This window comes from Pan paniscus, chromosome 14 (assembly GCF_029289425.2).
Source record: "Pan paniscus chromosome 14, NHGRI_mPanPan1-v2.0_pri, whole genome shotgun sequence".
In the NCBI taxonomy this organism is placed as follows: domain Eukaryota; kingdom Metazoa; phylum Chordata; class Mammalia; order Primates; family Hominidae; genus Pan; species Pan paniscus.
In genome coordinates this window covers 106,309,970-106,330,036 of record NC_073263.2, presented here as the reverse complement: position 1 = coordinate 106,330,036, position 20,067 = coordinate 106,309,970, and positions in this window count along the sequence as shown.

Sequence of the window (20,067 nt, the reverse complement as noted above, 5' to 3'; positions counted from 1 at the left end):
CAATTCACCTAACATGCACATGTTTGGGATGGGAAAGGAAGTCAGAGAGAACCTATGCAGACATAAAGAGAATGTGCAAACTCCACACAGACAGAGGCCCAAGCTGGGAATTGACTTGTTTTTTCTCCTCTAATATGAGAATTGGACAATCTTTCTATTATTTTAGTGGTTACAACAGAAACTTTTAAAACACATATTAAAAGTAATTATGTCAAAATCAAATCAATACTTTTGCTTTGCACCAGAGGTAAAATCATAGAGTGTTTTAACATGTATCTATTCTTCCTTTTCCCCCTGGTATTTAATATCAAGATTTCTATCTAATGATAAAACAAGAATGTTTTAAACATTAAGTATTTGTTTACATTATATGACATTATTTTGTGATTCTTATCATTCAGTATTCCTTCTATTTTAGAAATTCTTTATTGGATAATGTTGGTTATGTTTGGGTTCTGTTCTTATGTGTATACATATACATATTTGCTAGTTTATTCTTTCATTCTTTTTGTCTTTTTTAAATTTCAATTTGAGAGCAGGTGCTGTTTATTAACTGGCCAGCTTAGAAAAATAATCATGGTAGACACTTCATTCAGTCTCCTAAGAAGCCTGTTGATCTGCTCCTCCCTGTTGCCAGCAGTTCCACCTTCTATGAAATGGGTGATCTTTTTCTTCATTCTGCCTAGTGAGGAAGATAATCTGAAAGTTCACAGGAAGTTATTTGCTTCTTTGAAGCGTTTTCCAACAGTATAGATCGCATGAATCAGATCCTCCATGCAGATGATGCCATATGTACCAAGAGATCAAGCAATCTAAGTGTTATCTGTCAGTGCAATTCGCTTCTCATTGATTTTGCCATAACCATGCTTCTAGATTAGTTCCTTTATTGACTTCAGATTTGGGTACCTACATGCAATATACGTTTCTACAATTCTCAGCATGTTCATTAAAGCCTTGTTGAGCTTCACAAAGGTTCCACTGAAGACTTGACAAAGGCAAAGAAGCTGCAACACCTTTCAGACCTTTGGGCTCACACCACTGATAGCGCTGATCCTGATGACAAACGCCAATTTGGGTTTTGGATGTACGAAGAAGTTGCCAGCTTTTCTTGCCATCCTCGCCATTTGAATTTCAGTTCTGTACATCTGCCTATATTCCTTGTGACAGTGTTTCACTTTTTCATAGATGAGCTTCCTCCTTGCCTTTTGAAGCATCTTATGGGCAAACGTCTTTCTCAGGCACTTATCTTCAGCTCTGCAAAATTCCTTTACTTTCTCTGAAGGGTTTCTGGTACAGCAGGCAACTTCCTCTTCTTTTCAACACTCTCCAAGATTCCAGTTGGAAAAGAGCATCTTCATTTTTTTATGTTTGCTTTTTTTTCTTGAAAGATCATCGTACTGGTATTTAATTCCAGCTTAAGGCCGTAATTGGGGTATCTGTCTCATAATGACTGTAGCTCCCATCTGATTTCCAGTTTGTCTGCTCCCCCATGCCTGCCCCAATGCTGGCATCTGACAATAGCAGGTAAGTCAAGGCAGGCTGCAACAAGAAACATGGAGAAAGCCAGCACCTCCTCTTCTTCTCCAAAGCCTGTCATGAGTCAGAACAGAACCTGAGAAGGAGTAGATGTGTCGGGGTTTGACCAACGATTCTACATTAGAACAAACAGGATTCTGAATGCCTGCACATTAGAATGAGTGTTAATTGTTCTGAGTAACTAGAAAAGTTATGGAATCTATTTGAGATATTACTTAGATCATAAACCGTATCTATTTATGATCCATTCATTTTGTTGTTGTTCTATCTAACCTGCTGCAGATAGGGCAATGAATGAAAAGACCGAATTTCTGCCATGATGGAATTAACATCAGAGTGGAAGATAAAATCAATAAACTAGATCTACATTATAAGATCCCATGTAGATAAATGATAGGAAGAACAATGAAGCAGAATATGGAGATAAAAACGTGGGATGCAAAATCAGTTTAGACAAGGTTGTCCTGAAGATCTCACTGTTGTGGCAAACCAGGAGCAGATACCTCAGAGAGGGGAGAAATTCAGCCATGAGGTGGCTGGAGGAAGAGCATGCTGTGTACGGGAAATGGCAGGTACAGAGATGTAAATCATAAATCGCTGACTTTTGAAGTGGATGTATGATTGACAGTTCTACATTAGACCAAACAGGATTCTTAATGCCCAGACATTAGAATGAGTTTTAATAGTTCAGAGTAACTAGATAAGTTATGGAATCTATTTGAGATATTATTTAAATTATCAGAGAGGACTTCTGGTATAGACGTGTTGGAAGTCAGTATGAGACATATCTTTTTTCATTCCTTGTCCATCAGTAACTCTATTTGGATACAATTGTTTAAATAATATTTTCATCTGTCTCTTATACTTGTGGGTGGTCAAATGGTTTTGATCCTGACAAAATTTGCCCCAAATCTTGCTTTAAATTTTGAATAAATTTACTGATGGTTGTCAAGAGTGAGGTACATCAAATTTTCCTGTTAAATGTAGCCAATGACTTAGCCAAATTAGAATTTAAATGCATTTGGCAACACATGTTTACCATTAATTTTCTTATTTTTCCTGTGAATATATCAATTTTTCATGGCTCTATGCTCAGGAATTTGTTACAGAAGTGATGAGGCTTTACAAATTTCTAAAGTGAGCTAGAGATACTTAGCTATTTTTCTTACTACAGGCTTACATTAGTTAAAGAAATGATCAGTCAGAAGACCATAGTGATGGTAAAACTAATTATATTAGAACTTTAAATGATTTATTTAGGCAGGTTAAGGTGGCAGGTTATAAAAAAAAAAAGAGTGTGAAAAATCCCCATCTTTCATAGCTTTAAAAAGTTGGCTCTGCTGCGTGCTGTAATTAAATCAACAGTCTTCTGGTCGGCAGACATGCAGACAACTGTTCCCTCACTGCCACCAGTAAATTCACAGGTCTGCACCATTCCCAAGGGTTGCTGTGCACAGCCTTTTCTAAGGTATGGTTTATACCTGAAAAAGTCGAGATGGACAGGAAAGTCCCATAGATGACAGTAGGCCAGACATTTAACTAGACAGTCCATAGAGAACCCAGTATGTAAAATATTATTTACAGCTTAGTTGTCAAAAATCCTTAAGAGTTGGAACTCACTTTCCCCCAATATAACTTATACAGTTTCCTGTAAGTAGAAAAATGTCCATAGCATTTGACATTTTTAGCAATCTTTCCCAATAACATTATGTTATCAGTTTCTCATTTTTTCTTAAGTCAAAGAGCTTAAAACAACTTCCGGTGCTGCTATTTTCTTTACATTTTAGGGAAATAATAACTTTTTTTTTTGACTCTTCTTAATTTTTCTTTAGAAAGTTTCAGATTATTAGTAACCACATTAAATTGCAGAAAATATGCAATGATAATGACACATAAATTTTATAAAAAACAGACACATGTAGAAATGCAAAATCTGAAATTTTACCTGTGCAAAGAAGGAATTTATTAGAGTGAGTAAAAGCTAACATTTTCGTATTTTGTTTAAGACACTGTTCTAAGCACATTATATCAATCTTTTGAATCTTACCAGTGATGCTATAATGTAGGCATTATTTTCTATTTAATAGGTGACTAAATGAAAGAAAAGACAAATAAATTGATAGTTGGTGGATGGTAGAGCTGGGATTTGAACCCAGTGGGACTTAGGGCTTACATTTATAAACTGTATATTAAACTTCATTGAGAAGGGAGGGGACGGGGGTTGAAAAGTTGGTTGTGTGATGTTGGTGGCTTTGTTTGTAGTTATGGTTGTGATGATAGTGGTATTAAACAAACAATTCCATTCTGAATTAGGAGATAAGCTAATTATATTTCATGTAGTATATGTTTATCTTCGTACCTTATGAGCTAAAGAACATTACTATCTATATTTTTCAGGCAAGGAGACTAACTCTGAGAGTGGTTAGGTAACTTGCCTATAGTCACAAAGGCAATGCATTACAAAGGTAGGATTCCCCTCAGGAGGTCTGACAATAATGACAACTTGCTCATCTCTGCTTTTCTGAAGGCATATGATGACATCAACATAATGCTTATTGGCCCATAAACACTAAGGTAGTTAATTATTTTACTGAAGATCACCATAACCTAAGGTACCATGCCAGTTTAGGTCAATTTCCATTTCTGACTTCGCTGAAATATCCATAGAGCTCAGATGAGGCTACTCGTCCAATTAAAATTTTATTTTAAATATAACCACTGCATTCACAACTAACCAGATTAGCTTATAAAATTATAGATGTGTATTGATAAACTATGCACACTAAACATTGTTTCTAATTTCTGTGGTATACTTCTAAATTGTTTTAGTACAGTGAAGGTCCCATTTACCATGCCAAAAGTTACTGTAAGGATTACAAAAAATATGTTGCAGAAAGATGAGTTGGAGTTAGTTGATCATATAATGAAGACAAGAAGCCCAAGGATACTTTCTATTTGGCAGGCTAGAAGTAGGGATATACTTAGTAAGAACAGTTAAACAGAAGAATTGAGTTTGGCTGGTAATGGGACAATCTATGAAAATGGGAGGTGAAGAGACTGGAAATAGGGCAGCTTGCCCTTAGGTCTTCTCAGTACGTCTGTGTGCACCATACATACTGGTTGGGAGAATTTGAGTTAGCAAAGATTTATAAGCATTAACAATATTGAAAAAGCAGCAAACACAGTTAAATAATTTTAATCACATATAATCATAGTATTTTTAACATAACTACCCTAATTTTGTACCTTATCCTAATACATATATATTTTACTTACCATTTGATCATCTTTTCACTTAATATTACACAGTTTTCTATATAATTCCATGTCCTTTAATTCTCCTATAATTGCCATGTAATTTCTACTTATGCTTCTCTGCCACAAATTTGCATGACTATTTCTGCTTTTTGACATTCGTGTTGTCTCTGAAGTTGTTCCATGGGAAGTTATAGTTGGAAGCATAATGCCTTACCACATGCAATTCCTGGGAAAGTAAGATCGTATCTTTTCTAACTGAAAAACTTACAATTGTTTCCTGCTGCTTTTAGAAGAAAACTCAACGTTCTTTCCCTGGCCCCAGCCCCTAAGTGATGTGAGTTCTGACTCTACCTCCAAGGCATTTCCCTTTTGCTTATTGTGCCTCAGTCACAGAGGCTCCTTGTTATTCTTCAACCGCATCAAGCACCCTGCCTCTGCACCTGCCATTTCCTGTGCCCAGCATGCTCTTCCTCCAGCCATCTAGCGGCTGAACTTCTCCCCTCACCGAGGTCTCTGCTCCTGGTTCGCCATAACAGTGAGAACTTCAGGACCACCTTGTCTAAACTGACTTTGCATCCCATATTTTCAATCTCCATATTGTGCTTCATTATTCTTCCTATCATTTATCTATATGGGATATTATAATGTAGATCTAAGTTTATTGATTTTCTCTTCCACTCCAATGTTAATCCAATCATGGCAGAAATTCGGTCTTTTTATTGATTGCCCTATCTGCAGCAGGTTAGATAGAACAACAAAACAAATGTATCAAAGAATAATCTAATAGTTATTAACAGTTTCCCAATATCCCTGTGGGAAATTTCCTTTCGGTCACTATAGGAAGTATTCTTGGACAATTTCTAGAAGATTCTAGGAGTTGAAAGGACCAAGTGTAAGAGCCTTGTTCTTTCAACTCTGAGACCTTATTAATCACTATGTCTTTGGGCTTTGGACTTTAAGCTAGTTATGCAAAGTCAGGAATGACAGTGAGATATGCATAATTCATTGAGGATTTGGTGTCACATGGGAAAGGACCTTTCCTGCTCCATGACAGTCATTGGGATTGTTCTTACCTCGACTTCGGAGTTAACTTGGTTATGATCATTTCCCAAGACTGGTCACATGTCTTCTGTAAGTGCTGTGAGTAACCTTATTTTTATTTAAAATAGGCAGCTGTGGTTTCTGGTGCCCTGAGAGTGCTAGAGATTTCAACATCTGCCTTCATCTGCTGGCTGCTGGCCAGCCTCTCCTTAGCCTCAGCCTGGGAAATTCCAGTTGCCAAATACCTGCTGCTTTGTCCTGTCTGGCACCATCATATCCAGTGAGGCTGTCAATGTCGGTAGTAAGACTAAGGTATCCCACTAGATTTAGTGTTAATAGCAACACAGTTACATCAATAGAGGTAAAGGTTCTACTGGCTTGGAGTGAATACCTCCTAATGGGCTTTATAAGTTGAAAGACTTTCAGCTTAGCAGTTTAAATGTGTAATTATTTTTGCAAGTTTAAAATGTTGCAGCAATTAGTGCTTATTGTGAAAGCTGTTAATTTTATACACACAAACAAATTTTAAGGATTTCAACTAATTAAATAAATAGGTAAAGATTGACAGGTAATATGAAAGTTGTGAAGATATGTTAGAAAGATAAGTTTAGGAATTTTTGAGGCAAGAGGTGTTTGCAAAAAAATTAAATTACAATACAAAGTAGTTTGATAGACCTTAGTTTCTATCATAATTTTTATTATTGTGAAATTATTTGGGGTAGTAACATTTATAATATTATATTGAAAAATTTTAAGAACTGCATTGAATTTTTATTTATTAAATTCCACTTCGCATACGAGTCATGAAAAAACAACTTTTGTGTAATTTTCACATTGTGGGTTAGTCAATAAACTGTATTTGATATCTGAAAATTTATAACAATGAAAAACTGCAAAATAAAATAATAAAATCCATAATAAATTGTCTTTAGTCTATGTATTAAAAAATCTGTAAAAGTAAAATGTAGGTAGTAGAAAAAGTATCAGCTCACCCAACCAGCCCTAATTTTCCTTTACCATTGACCTTGACTAAGAGTGAATATCAACATTAATGAAAAAAATTTAATATATTGAATTCAAGAAGAAATTAATGGCCAACGGTGTTGATTATTCAAGAAGTTTCTAAACATTTTAGAAGTGAAGTTATAATAATAAAATTGTGTTACTATTAAATTTTCTTGATAAGATTTTAGATTCATTGTTGGATCTAAAGAATGTTTGATTAAGATGATTTCATATCTGAACCAGTATAATTTCAACACAAAATTTGTTATTTAGCCAAAATTTGTATGAGGAACACTTCATCCTTCAGCCTAGATATATGGCTATCTTCAGTCAAAGATATTGCTTGGTATCACATTTACCGACTATTCTCTAACTTTTCTTTTTGACTGATTTCTACAAAATAATGTATGAATATTTCTTAAATATGATATAACCGAGTCATTGTTATTATGGATATTTTTGTGGTTATTGATATATACTGCAATACTGTTTTACAAATAGTGAATTTTTTATGCTTTATTAAGTGTCTGAGTGCATGAGCATACCACCGGCTGCATTTCTGCACTGAAAACCTTTGTTATTTCCTCTGACAATGTATGTGTTTGCCTATTTGTTAACTTAGCAAATTAATTAAAAGTTTCCGAAAGTCGTGTTATGTTTCTTTGCTAACAAGAACAAACATACAATCATATGATATTATACTTGAAAAATTATAAATACATAATTCTAAAAATTAGATTTTTCAACTTGCATGTGTAACTGATATTTTTCTAATTGGCTAAACATATTTAAAATTTAATATTTCTTGAGTTTTTCCATTACTTGCTGTTTCTTTTGTATTTTTAGTTACTCATCTTTGATTTTGATTCAACTGCTTTTACTGTCTCAAATCTATATTAATTAAAATACTCAGCTATATGTCATATGAATTGTTCTATTGTTTTAAAAAGCAGAATAAATTCTTATCTAAGATACATTTTCCCCAAAGTTATATGATTACTCTTAGCCACCTTAAAGCGTCCACAATGTCTGACTGAAGCGCTGATCTGAGACTATGTAACTAGGAAAGCTGTCATTGGTGTTAACCCAACCAGTTATCCATAGATCGTCGCAACTTTGAGGTTAATACTGGGTAACCTGATAATATGCCTTATCTTGGTAATCTTGTTAAGCCTACGTGTTTCACAAAAACAGCAACAATGGCCCCACAATGGTAGATTATTTTTATGAGTCAGTGTGTCCCTGAAACATCACCTGAGTTTGGCTTCATGGGAATTTCTATGTTTCTGTCATAGGAGAAATCCAAGTGCAACAAGCTAGAATGAGACATGGAAGACTGGGAAATCAATGTTTTAGGAATAACAGAACCATTACATATATTGTTGTAAAAATATAGCCTAGAGCAGGAGTTGGCAAACTTTTTCTATAAAGAACCAGATAACAAATCACAAATTGTTTAGGCTTTGTGTGTCAAGAGGAAACTATAATTAGTTCTGTAGACAATTCTATTATATAAAAAAAACAGAAAGCAATTTTGCACATATATTTAATAAAATTGAAAATATAATAATAATCAAGCATTTTTTGAAATAGTATGGGTTTTGTATTAGTTTTCTATTGCTGCTGTAAGAAGTTACCCTGAATTAATGCCTTACAACAATACCTGTTTAATTTTTTACCATCATGTAGGTCCAGAGGGTACCATGTTTCTCAGCTGTTTCTTTGCACTAGGTTTTACAAGGCAGACATCAAGACCTCAAGGGGTCAGCATGGCTGTGTTCCCTTCCTGAACCTCTAGTGGGAATTCGCTTTCATGTCATTATGGTTTTTGATAGGATTTACTTCATTGAGATTGTAGGACTGAGGTCCCCATTCTCCTGCCAGCTGCAGGCCAGCCTGGGGTCATTTTAGCTTTTAGAGACTCACAAGCCTCTTCCTCCATCCTCAAAGTCAGCAATGGAAGCTGAGTCCCTCTCGTGCTTTCAAATCTCTCTTTCCTCCCCTTCTGCTCATTTCCTGTCTCCTCTTCCGTGACTGTGTATAAATGACCCCTCTGCTTTGAAAAGCTCTCATGATGACATCTGCACCACTTGAATAACCCAGTGGTAATGTCCCTGTCTTAAGGTCAGCTTAGTATCTTTAATTCTATGTGCAAAGTTCCTTGCTGGTAGTACCTACAATAGTGTTTGATGGAATAGCCCAAAACTGGGAACGCCTTTGGAATTCTCACTGTTAATATCACGGGTCTACCAATGAAAAGAATGGAGTGTTTTTGTTGTTGTTGTTGTTTGTTTGTTTGTTTGTTTTTTGTGGGATAGCGTTTTCTTCAATTAAGGTCCAAATTTAGTGTTCCTCCTCATCAAATCAATTGCAAATATTCATCTCTAAGAATCACTCTTATTCTATAGGCCTTACTAAAACAGGTGGCAGGCTGGGTAGGCTCATGGGCTTTAGTTTATGAACCCATGATCTGGGATATTGTGTAGCCATTAAAAGTCTTGTTGCTGAGTATTTAAACATATGTTGAAATGTCTAAACTATGTAGATAAACTAAAATAGATGATAAAACAAGGCTGGGCATGATGGCTCACGCCTGTAATCCTAGCACTTTGGGAGGCCAAGGCAGGTGGATCACTTGAGGTCAGGAGTTTTGAGACCAGTCTGGCCAACATTGCAAAACCCTGTCTCTACTAAAAATACAAAAGTTAGCTGGGCATGGTGGCAAGCTCCTGTAGTCCCAGCTACACCAGAGGCTAAAGCAGGAAAATCGCTTGAATCTGGGAGGCAGAGGTTGTAGTGAACCGAGATTGCGTCATTGCTCTCCAGCCTGGGTGACAGAGAGAGACTCCATTAAAAAAAAAAACAAAAAAACATAAAACAGTATGCACTATTTTTCCAATTTTATGAAAGAAAAATTTTTATGATATAAATAACAGATTAGCATGTTTCTATTTATATAAACTGGAAGATATACAATGCACTGATAACAATAGTCATCAATGGAAGTAGAATAACAGGTGAAGTTGACGCATTTTCTCTATTTTTTTAAAAATATTTTTCAAGCTCTTGCAATACTTATTTTTTTTCAGAAATCAGGAAAAGAACTTAAATGTTATAAGATATTTTAGGTTCAACAATTTGGTATTAAATTGTCTTTCACTAAATTTTTTTTTTCTTACCATGCCTTTCTAGCATCAGTGAGCAGCACTGCCTAGGAGATAACAGGAAACCGCGTTTCACAGCAGCCATCCTAACCAACTAATTCTGTGATGATGGAGAGACTGTGAGTGACCCGATTGGCCAGATCCTTACTGAACCCAACTGACAACTGTGTCCTGATTAAAGGGGAATGAAATTTGTTTTCACAATCCCATATAGACCTATAAACTTGTCCTGACCTGTCAAGAGTGCCAGTTTTCAAACTGCCATTAGCAAACCACTGTGAAACCACCCACAAAAGCCTTGCATTTTAGGCTTTTCATTTTATGTTTACAATGAAACATTAAAGAATGCATGAATATAGAAATGGAAATTGGTCCCTTTTCACTGATCACAAACTTTGTACCTCAATTCTTAAAGTCAGGGATCTTTAACTCAGCCGGCCACCTAGCTAGGGTCTGTAACAAACAGTTGGTTATTTTTCACCCTTTGTCTACTCAAAATTAAGAAAGTAAAGATGATAAAAACAATATTCTACAGAAAAAAAAGACAAATGTTAAAAAAGTAATAAAAGAGAACTTTCTTTCATATTCATGTGAGAAGGATAGATGTTTAGAAATAAAGAATAAAATTTGTGTGAGGGATGCCTCTTGCATTTTAAGAATTAGAAGAGGTGATTGGTAAAACTGTACACATGGACGAGCTGGTTTTCCAAGGCACAGGGTCAGCTACAAGTACATAGAAAAGGTCCCTCATATAAAAACAATTATGTCAAGGTGAATTTGTGTGTATTATATATATACTAAATGATGTTTACATGCAACTGGTTGTTACAGGAAAAAGGAAAAACAGAAAAAAACTGAAAAAATTACATGAAAAAAATGTATCAAGAACCCACAGTAGTTGTAAATAGCATGATACTGTTATTGAGTACCTGAAATCAACTGCAGATTGACATGAGGAGGAGCTCAATGTAACTTCTCCCAGAGATGATCACAGAACTTAAAGAGGCTGAATTCATAGAAAAGCTTCTGTGTAGAAGTCACTCTATAGTTCCTCGCAGAGGAGGGGACTGACTTTTCAATTTGTCCATTGGGCCATGCTAGGACCACAGTACTTGAAACAGAACCTTAGGAAAATGCATCATATTTTAATTCTGAACCAAGAGTTGGCTCATTTTTAAAGATACCATGCTTAGTTTTCATTTATTCAGATTTAGGTAAAGGGTTCAATATTCAGGTCAGGATTTGAAATGGGCATCAGGAAGGTGCCCTTAGGTGAGGAAGATTTGTGATGTGGGCAACTTCTTGCTAATAAAAGCCTTCAGTTCAACCTGTACTGGTTCAAGAACTTCTGAAGTTTTACAGAGGCTTGCCTGGAATCTGGGATGAGGGCCTGGGGTTGAGGTCAGGCAGCTTCGTGAACGGAGAAGCGTTGTGCTAATGGGGTTGCTTGAGGGAAGACAATGATATCCACCTTTTTTCAATATTTTCCCTAAGGCCACCCTGGCCCTGCCATTCAAAATCACCTTTTCTGTCATTTTGGCGTTTGTGGTACATTGCAGAACCCTGACTTAGGCCAGGAGGCTATTTAGGAAATTATTCCTGACACTTTGTTTTAAATTAATAAAATACATAAAATAGGGTTCCTTGTAATAGATCTCACACATCAAGCATAAGTAGATCGCATTATTTATTTTTAAATGAAATATGCTGTAGCTCGGTTTTGTAGAATTCAAGAATATACTTCATCTTTTGTGTAGGTAATTTCATTCAATTTCCCAGTCCCCTCTTTCATTTTGGAGAAATAAAATTTGTGTTTTATGTCTATATATACTCTCCAATGGGGCAATTCAAAAATAAAAGTGCATCCTTAACACTGCATTTCTTTGCTTTTGGCTTGCACTAGAACTTTTCTCTCATTTCAATGTAGCTTTTGTATGGGTGAATGCAATAAAAAAGCTAATAAACTTAATAAATGGTTCAATTGCATGAGTGCACCTGTGTGTTACCTTCATCCTCATTATCCATTTCCTCAGACATTGTCCATTACCTCGTGTTGGTCACAGAACCCTATTGTAAGTCTAATACGTAGTGCAATAAAAATAAATAATCTGAGAAAATATTACAGTGCAAACTGAAAATAGTTTTGTTGTAAATTTATGCACATTTTTATCCACTCTGCTAAGTACAAGGATGCTGTCAGTGTACTGTTCTCTTTATATCCCCCATAGGAGTGAGACCCAAATCCTTATTTCTTATGAGCTTCGTTCAAATATATATTACAGGGGCTCCATGCCCGTGGTTGTTTTCTCATTAGAATTGCTGAAAACTGATTCAGACAATAGTGTGTGCGTGTGTGCACAGGTATGTAAAAATGTGACGTCCGAGATGACCCTCTAAATCCATGCCTACGTACTCACAGAAAAATAGAAAATAGTAGGTATTTTATTCAAGGAATTCAGGCACTAAATGCATATTTGCCCTGATATCTGTAGATACGAAAAAAACTGTATTCTGCTTGAAACTTTTGAATAATAGATATATTTTCAAACTGAGCTGACTGTGTGAACTTCAAATTTTTGCGGGTATATAAAGGGCAGAGTTTCCTAGGATGTTTACTGCTAAATTGCATATCACGTATTGGCATGATATGAAGAACGGACTCACCTCTCATGCCTTGCTAGTTTAAAATACTTTACATGCTTTTAGCCAAAGATAATTTTTGAAACCAAATATGCCCTCTAATTAGTAGATGCAAAACTGTGTTTTCCAGCTCTCTTTTACACAGGGTCTGTTGGCAGCTGCGTGATAGTATACTCATTAATATCTTTGACAGTTCATAGTTGTCAATCACACCAGATTTTCACAAGCTGCTTACACGGCCTGAGAAATGCACAGAAATGAAGAGGTGATCCCAGACTGACAGATCATTTCAGGTGGCTTGAGTAGACTTTAATTGACTCTTGGTTTGCTGTCTATACTGCTCTCCAAGGAATGCACAAATTAATGAAGCTACTTAATAAAAATCTTGGCTAGATCTTATCTGTTTCTGCCACTAACCAATAGAGCATATTTACACTACACATATTTTACATCCAGGCATTCAGTTTTTGGATTGCTTGTGTAGAGAACAGGATTTATTCCCCCTTCACAACATTTTAGTTCTGTTAACTATAAACAGGACAGTGGGTAGCCAGGACAATGAATAACCTGTGCAAACAATGAAAATATAAAGACAATGTCCACATATATAGGAAATAGCACATACAAAGTGAAATTTAAAGTAGGAAATATGTAGACAATTTCCCAGTAAGTTTAAGTAATCTCTATTCTGATTTAGAGGTAAAAACTCATTCTAACTTTTAGGGGGAAAATGCTTCTCTCCAACCATCTTTTCGGATATTTAAAACTAGTTTATTGGCAATAAAAACTGCTTCTTTTGTAGGAAAATGCATAATATTTTAATTCGGAACCAAGATTTGGGTCATTTTTAGAGATACCATGGTAGGCATACAAGTGCAGTCTAGTGTACTGGTCTCTGCACTGAGTACCAAGCACACATTAGTCCTTGCTTATCTGTCCAACCCTACAGAGTAAAGATCATTGCTCTCATTTTTCAGATGAGGACCTTTATACTTAGACAAATGAAATGACTGGACCAAGTCCATAAATGTAGTGGTTGGTAGACAAAGGACACAAACCCAAGCTGTTTGGATCTCAAACTCTTGATCTTTGCCAGGGTATCATGGTGCCTCCTGAAGTCTTTTCAGTCAAGGTAAAAACCATCTGTTTCATTTCTTGAGGGAGTGCTCTTGCTTGAAGGGTTTACCGGCCACTGCTTTTTGCTCTGTGTTGCTGCTTTGTGCCTTTCAGGTTTGATTTCCTATATTTTAGTTCCTCTTCCTTTCACTAAGTTAAAGTACAGCTCTAATTACAATGACTACATTACTACATCAATTTCTAGATGTAAAAGGCATCCTTATAAATGTTCATAAATACTTCTGACTTTCAAAATAATGCAAACCGATGGAACATAGTTAATGCTTCATTAGCTAAATGCTATGCAAAATTTGTTATTAGGCTCTCCTGAGAACATTTTTTGGAGCAAATCACCTATCAGCATTTTATTTGATAACTCTAAAATGAATTTTCTGCAGTAATCTATGATGTCGCCAAAATATGTAGAAAATTTGTGCTCAACATTATTAAATATTTGAATTAACACATCATAATCTCCATATATATGTCTTTTAATATTTTCTATGAATAAATGTTTGCATATCACATTATTTTTATGAATGCATGCAATTATAGGTTAGTAAACAATAAACATTTTAGCTGGCTTTTTCTATTCCTTTAATCAAAACAAAACAAATAGCATGAAATAATGTTCATTGAATGTTAAAACTGCAGAGGAAATAGTTTTCTCTCTCTATTATGATTCTTCCTTGATTGAAGACAATCACTGTGAACAATAATTTTCAATGTACTACACTATGAGTATAGCAGGTATAAGACATTTAACTGCTCATAAATATTGCTTAATAACGTTATGTACAGGAGTAAATGAATCCACTGGGGAATAAACCTCTGTTGATAAGCTATCTTATTTATGTTTGTATGCATAATCATTCTGCCCTTTTCTCAAACTTTTAAACGCCTTCAAACACCAATAAACCTCTAACAATACACCATCTTATTTACGTGTGTATGCATAATACTTCTACCCTATTCTCAAACTAAAACTTCAAACACCAAGCCTGATATTTTGAATGCAAAGAGCCCTTAATAAACACTTCGTGAAGTGAATTGATTCTGAAACTACTTTGTGATGTGTTTGCAATCGTTTTTGAAAGAGTATTCTAAAAAAATCTTCTCCCTGTAGCATGACCCTCACTGTATGAGTTTTATAGCTGTATCTATTTGCAACATGTGCTATATCATATTAACCTTTTGGAGACTTTTAAAATGTGACTTAATTTGGCCTCTGATAAGTACTACAGTAAAGAAATCCTTTTAATTCTATTCATTTATTTCCCAAGCATAAGTGAACACAGAATCTCTTAAAGTCTTCAGATCTTAAAGTTTACTAGAACTAGAATTCCAGGTAACTCAGTATAAGAACTGTTGTTTAAGAATTAAATTCCCTGAAAATAAAGTTCCTGATATTATTTTATTTACATTCATTTGTCTCTTAATGGATTATAATTTTAATCCATGGCTTAAATCAGGATCTTCTGTTATTTGTGATTGAGCTAACAGAACTTTACAATGCTACGAGAGAATAAATGTGATTTGGAAATGCACCAGTTCTCTTCAAATTATCATGACTAAGTTTTGTTATAAATTTTCAATAATAAATGTCAGTGCTAAGATGAAAATGAACATAATAAGAGCACTGCTTCCTTGAAATTTTTAAAATGTGTCTTAAGCCATACATTCAAAGTGCAAATTTAATTTTTAGCAATGAATAAAAATTAAAGACATGTATCTACTCACAGAGTGCTCCCTTTCTTTTTTGTAAAATCTCTTCACTTTTTATGAGATCAAAACTATTGCTAGAAACTACTCCGGATGAAATTGCTTCTTATTATAATTTGTTCTTGATTCAAAAACTTTAAGTAACTGGAGGATATATTAGCTTCTAATAATGGTTGTAAATGTTGCTTAAACATATTAAAATGCATACATTGGATGTTTCTTCCTGAATATGACTTAGAGGAAGAATGATAGATTTGACAGTGCAAGAGTTTTGGAATCAGAGACCTGGGTTTGAATCTAGCTTTGCCTCAAGATTAGACAAAGTTAGGCATTAGACTTTGCCTAATCTTGTGACAAAGCTAAGTCTTAGTTTATGTATAAACTTGGTTTATGTGTAGTCTTAGGTTATAAGCTGTGAGTCTTAGGTCATTTATAATTAATTTCACTAAATGTCATTTTGTAAATCTTTAAAATGATGGTGCAACAAGATATGTGTGGAAGCCACTTTATCTGTTGTGACTAGACATTGGATCAATATTTTTCTCTGATCTCCTAGAGGAAAAGCAATCCCAATATTTTTGTAAATCTCTATTATAAGCTGAGTTGGGTACCTGCAAAGTTTATATGCTGACATCCTAATCCCTGTTACCTCAAGATGCAACCTTATTTTAAAACATAACTTTTTAAAGAGATAATTAAGTTAAAGCGAGGTCATTATGGCTGGGCCCCTAATCTAATGGGACTTGCGTCCCGATAGAAGAGCATATTTGCACACAGACACATAGAGAGCAGAGGTTAATGGAAAACACAGGGAGAAGATAGCCATCTGCAATTCAGGGAAAGAGGCCTGGAACCAATCTTTCTCTCTCAGTCCTTGGAAGGAACCCACCCTGCCAACACCTTGGTCTTGGACTTCTGTAGCCTCCAGAACTCTGAGACAATAAATTCCTGTTGTTTGCATCCCCTATTCTGTGGGACTTTGCTACGTCAGCCTTAACAAGCTGCTGTAGTCCCAAAGCTTCCACATGCAACGGTCACTTCTGGTTCCAATGCCCTGATTCCGATAAAGTATATCACCTGTCTTCATGAAAATGTCACATGGAGCCAAGACGACAGACAACCCTTTTCTCCATTTTCTGCTTTGTATTAACTCTCAAAAGGAAAAAGTCCTTATTCCTCGGTCTCCCGATAAACCATTCATACAGTGTTCGAAGTGATTCAAGGGTTTAAAATGACAGCAACACAAACAACTCAAAATTGAAAAGTATACATCTCTCTCATTGCAAGTCCTTCATTTACTATGAAAACTCCTCACTTGTCACATTTTTTGTAGGTTCCAGACTCCTACTTACTGTGATAGTTGAGTCCTTCCCCAAACTCTCCCCGCTAAAAAAAAAAAAAAAAAAAAAAATCCCAGATTTTCATTCTCCTAAGTTATTTCCCTTTAGATCCTTCCAAGAACCTGCATTCCCTGCATTTTATTAGGCAGAACATTTGACATTCCACTCGGGCCTGGCTTTGCATTAATAAAAATCCACAAGTTTCACACAGAGCAGACAGAAGCACTGGCTGAAACATAGAAGTGTCAGCCTTACTTTTCTTCCTCCTTCATCTGTCTTCATAAGTAGAAAGAGGAGAAATTTTCATTTTCCAATGATCATGAATTAGATCCTTGTCTTCTATGTCTGAATAGCTATGTGTCTTCTCACAACTACAGAATACCTTCATGGGTTGCTGTGAAGACTGAAGGTAAAATGTCTATCTCAGTGGCTGACAATAAAAGGATGAAATATACACTTGAATCAATGAATGAATAATTAGTTTATTGATTGATATATAGCTTGTCATTAACAACAATCTTCATACTAGAGATATCTGAATCACCATTGAAGGATTAAGGGGATATTTCCAAAAAGAAAAATACTAGAGGCAATGATAACATCACAGTTCAGAAAATGGAAGAGCATGGATTCCAAGAGATTATAAGAAGTTAAATTATAAGGTGCATAAATGTGTTTATAACCATACTAGTCTGCTCAGGCTGCCAAGAGTCTCACCATCAGATAGCTGTTTGCTACACTCTCAGTGTTCTCTTCTGAACAAACTTTCCCATTTTTTGCTCTATGGCTCCCTAAGGATTTTCCAAATGTCCAAGTTCTGGCTCCTTTATGCTTAACAATTGCCTCTTCAAGTCACCTCTCTCCTTTGCATTTTACTATAAGCAGTAAGGAGGCGCTAAGACAAACTTCCAATAACTTATTTAGAAATCTCATCTGCTAAATATATAATTTTATCATTTGTAAGTTCTACCTTTCACCACATAGCAGAACACAATTTAGCCAAGATCTTTGCCACTTTGTAACAAGAGTTGCCTTTTCTCCTGTTTCCTATAACCTCATTTCTGTCTAAGACCTCACCAGAATGACCTTTCACATTCCATTTTTTAAAATTTTATTTTATGTTCTGGTATGCATGTGCAGAATGTGCAGATTTCTTACTTAGGTAAATGTGTGCCATGCTGGTTTGCTGTGCCTACCAACCCATTGCCTAGGTATTAAGCCCTGCATGCATCAGCCATTTGTCCTGATACTCTTCCTCTCCTCACCTCCCCCACCTCCCAAAAGGTCCCAGTGCGTGTTGTTGCCTTCTCTGTGTCCGTGTGTTCTCATTATTCAGCCCCTACTTATGAGTGAGAACATGCGGTGTTTGGTTTTCTATTCCTGTGCTAGTCTGCTGAGGATAATGGCTTCCAGCTTCATCCATGTACCTGCAAAGGACATGATCTCATTTCTTTTTGTGGTTGCATAGTATTCCGTTGTGTGTATGTACCACGTTTTCTTTATCCCATCTATCATTGATGGGCATTTGGGCTGGTTCCATGTCTTTGCTATAGTGAACAGTGCTGCACATCCATGCTTCCATCACTGTTCCTTCATGGCAACCATGGCTTTTTCTAGCGTGAGCCTTAAAACACTTCCAGCCTCTCCCCATCACTCAGTTCCAAAGCCACTTTCACATATTTTAGTATAGCCACACCCCACCTTTCAGTACCAAAACTTATGTTAGTCTATTGGGCTGCCCTAACAAAATAGTGGTACTAAATCTCTTATAGTTCAAAGGAGAGGATCACAAAAGCAAAATTTATTGCTCAAAATTTTATGAGCTCACTAAAGAGAAAAACAACCATAGATAAGAAATATCTTACACTGAAACAAAACACAGTGGTTCTACTATGTCTTCATAGAGAAACTAAGCACAGAACAAAATATCCCTTCTTTAGCTCCTAAAGAAAGCTAATGACACCATTGTCCACATGTTGATCCTGTTGTATGCTCACTAATTCTGAGAAAATACCTTTATATTTAGCAAGACATTTTCTGAATTCTTGGCTTCAGCTAACCACCTCACTCATGTGTCATTGACCTTAAGTAAGGTCAGTGAGAGTTGAGGGCTAAGTGTTCTATTATAGCTTTTACTAGAAAACAATCACAAGACATGCTGTATTGCCTGAGGTCAATGGAATAGTCTCCTGATAAAGAAGATCGACATGAATAATTCCATAAAATATCTCCTTTCTTAAGCACACGACTTCAACATTTTAAACATTTGATTAAAATAGTTCTAAAAAATCATTGTCTTAAATATTAGTGAAATAACTGAAGGCTTCTATAAAATGGCATCTGAGTTCATCAAAGAGTGTTTATTAAACATGTTCTTTAACCTACTTAACATGAGCTTCTTTAGAAAGGGAGCTATAAAATCATCCCAAGCAGAGTGTCTGAATCTATCATCTATAGACTGGTAAGGTGCTCTCATCCACCTATGAAAATGTAAGAATTAGACACAAAAACTACGGGGAAATACGTATGGAAATTATTCACGTTTGTTTTATAAACACATCTAATTTGGTGAAAATTTCAAAGCATCACTTCTAGAAACAATTTTTCCCTCTCTCTCAGATTATGAGCCTTCTAATTTTCAAAGATATACGTATTTTAAAACCTTGTATAATAAAATTATGGAGATCACTAAAATTTTAATTTGTTTTAATAACTTCACTTGCCAAATGTTATTCTGCAATGATACATCTAATTTTTAAGTAAACATTACTTTTTAATCAAAGTTGTGAGAATTACTTCCTAAAGATACAATACCAAAGATTTAAGTACAGATTTTATTGATAAGTTCACAAAGAATTAAGATATGCTATAAAATTCTGAAAGGGTGATGATCTGAAGGGCAAAAATTATACAGCAGATGCATTAGCATATAGCAAAATCTCTCCTGTGTTTATATTTTCAAACTTCATCCCTTCTCTCCAATGATACAGTCGGCTATAGTCAGATATCTCTATGACACTTAAGATGTTAGGATCCAATAAGCTCACAAAGTCTTTCATTTATATTTTTAACTTTACAACCTGGGATCTCAAAGCTCACTATATACACTATTGGGTTTAGTTAGAGGCACCCATGATTTGAGATCATTTTGCAAAACACTCCACTTCCCCAGTGTTGCTTCCTACGTGATTATAAACACTTTGTTTTCTTAATAAGTGGGCATTGAGTGCTTGAATATGCTGTGT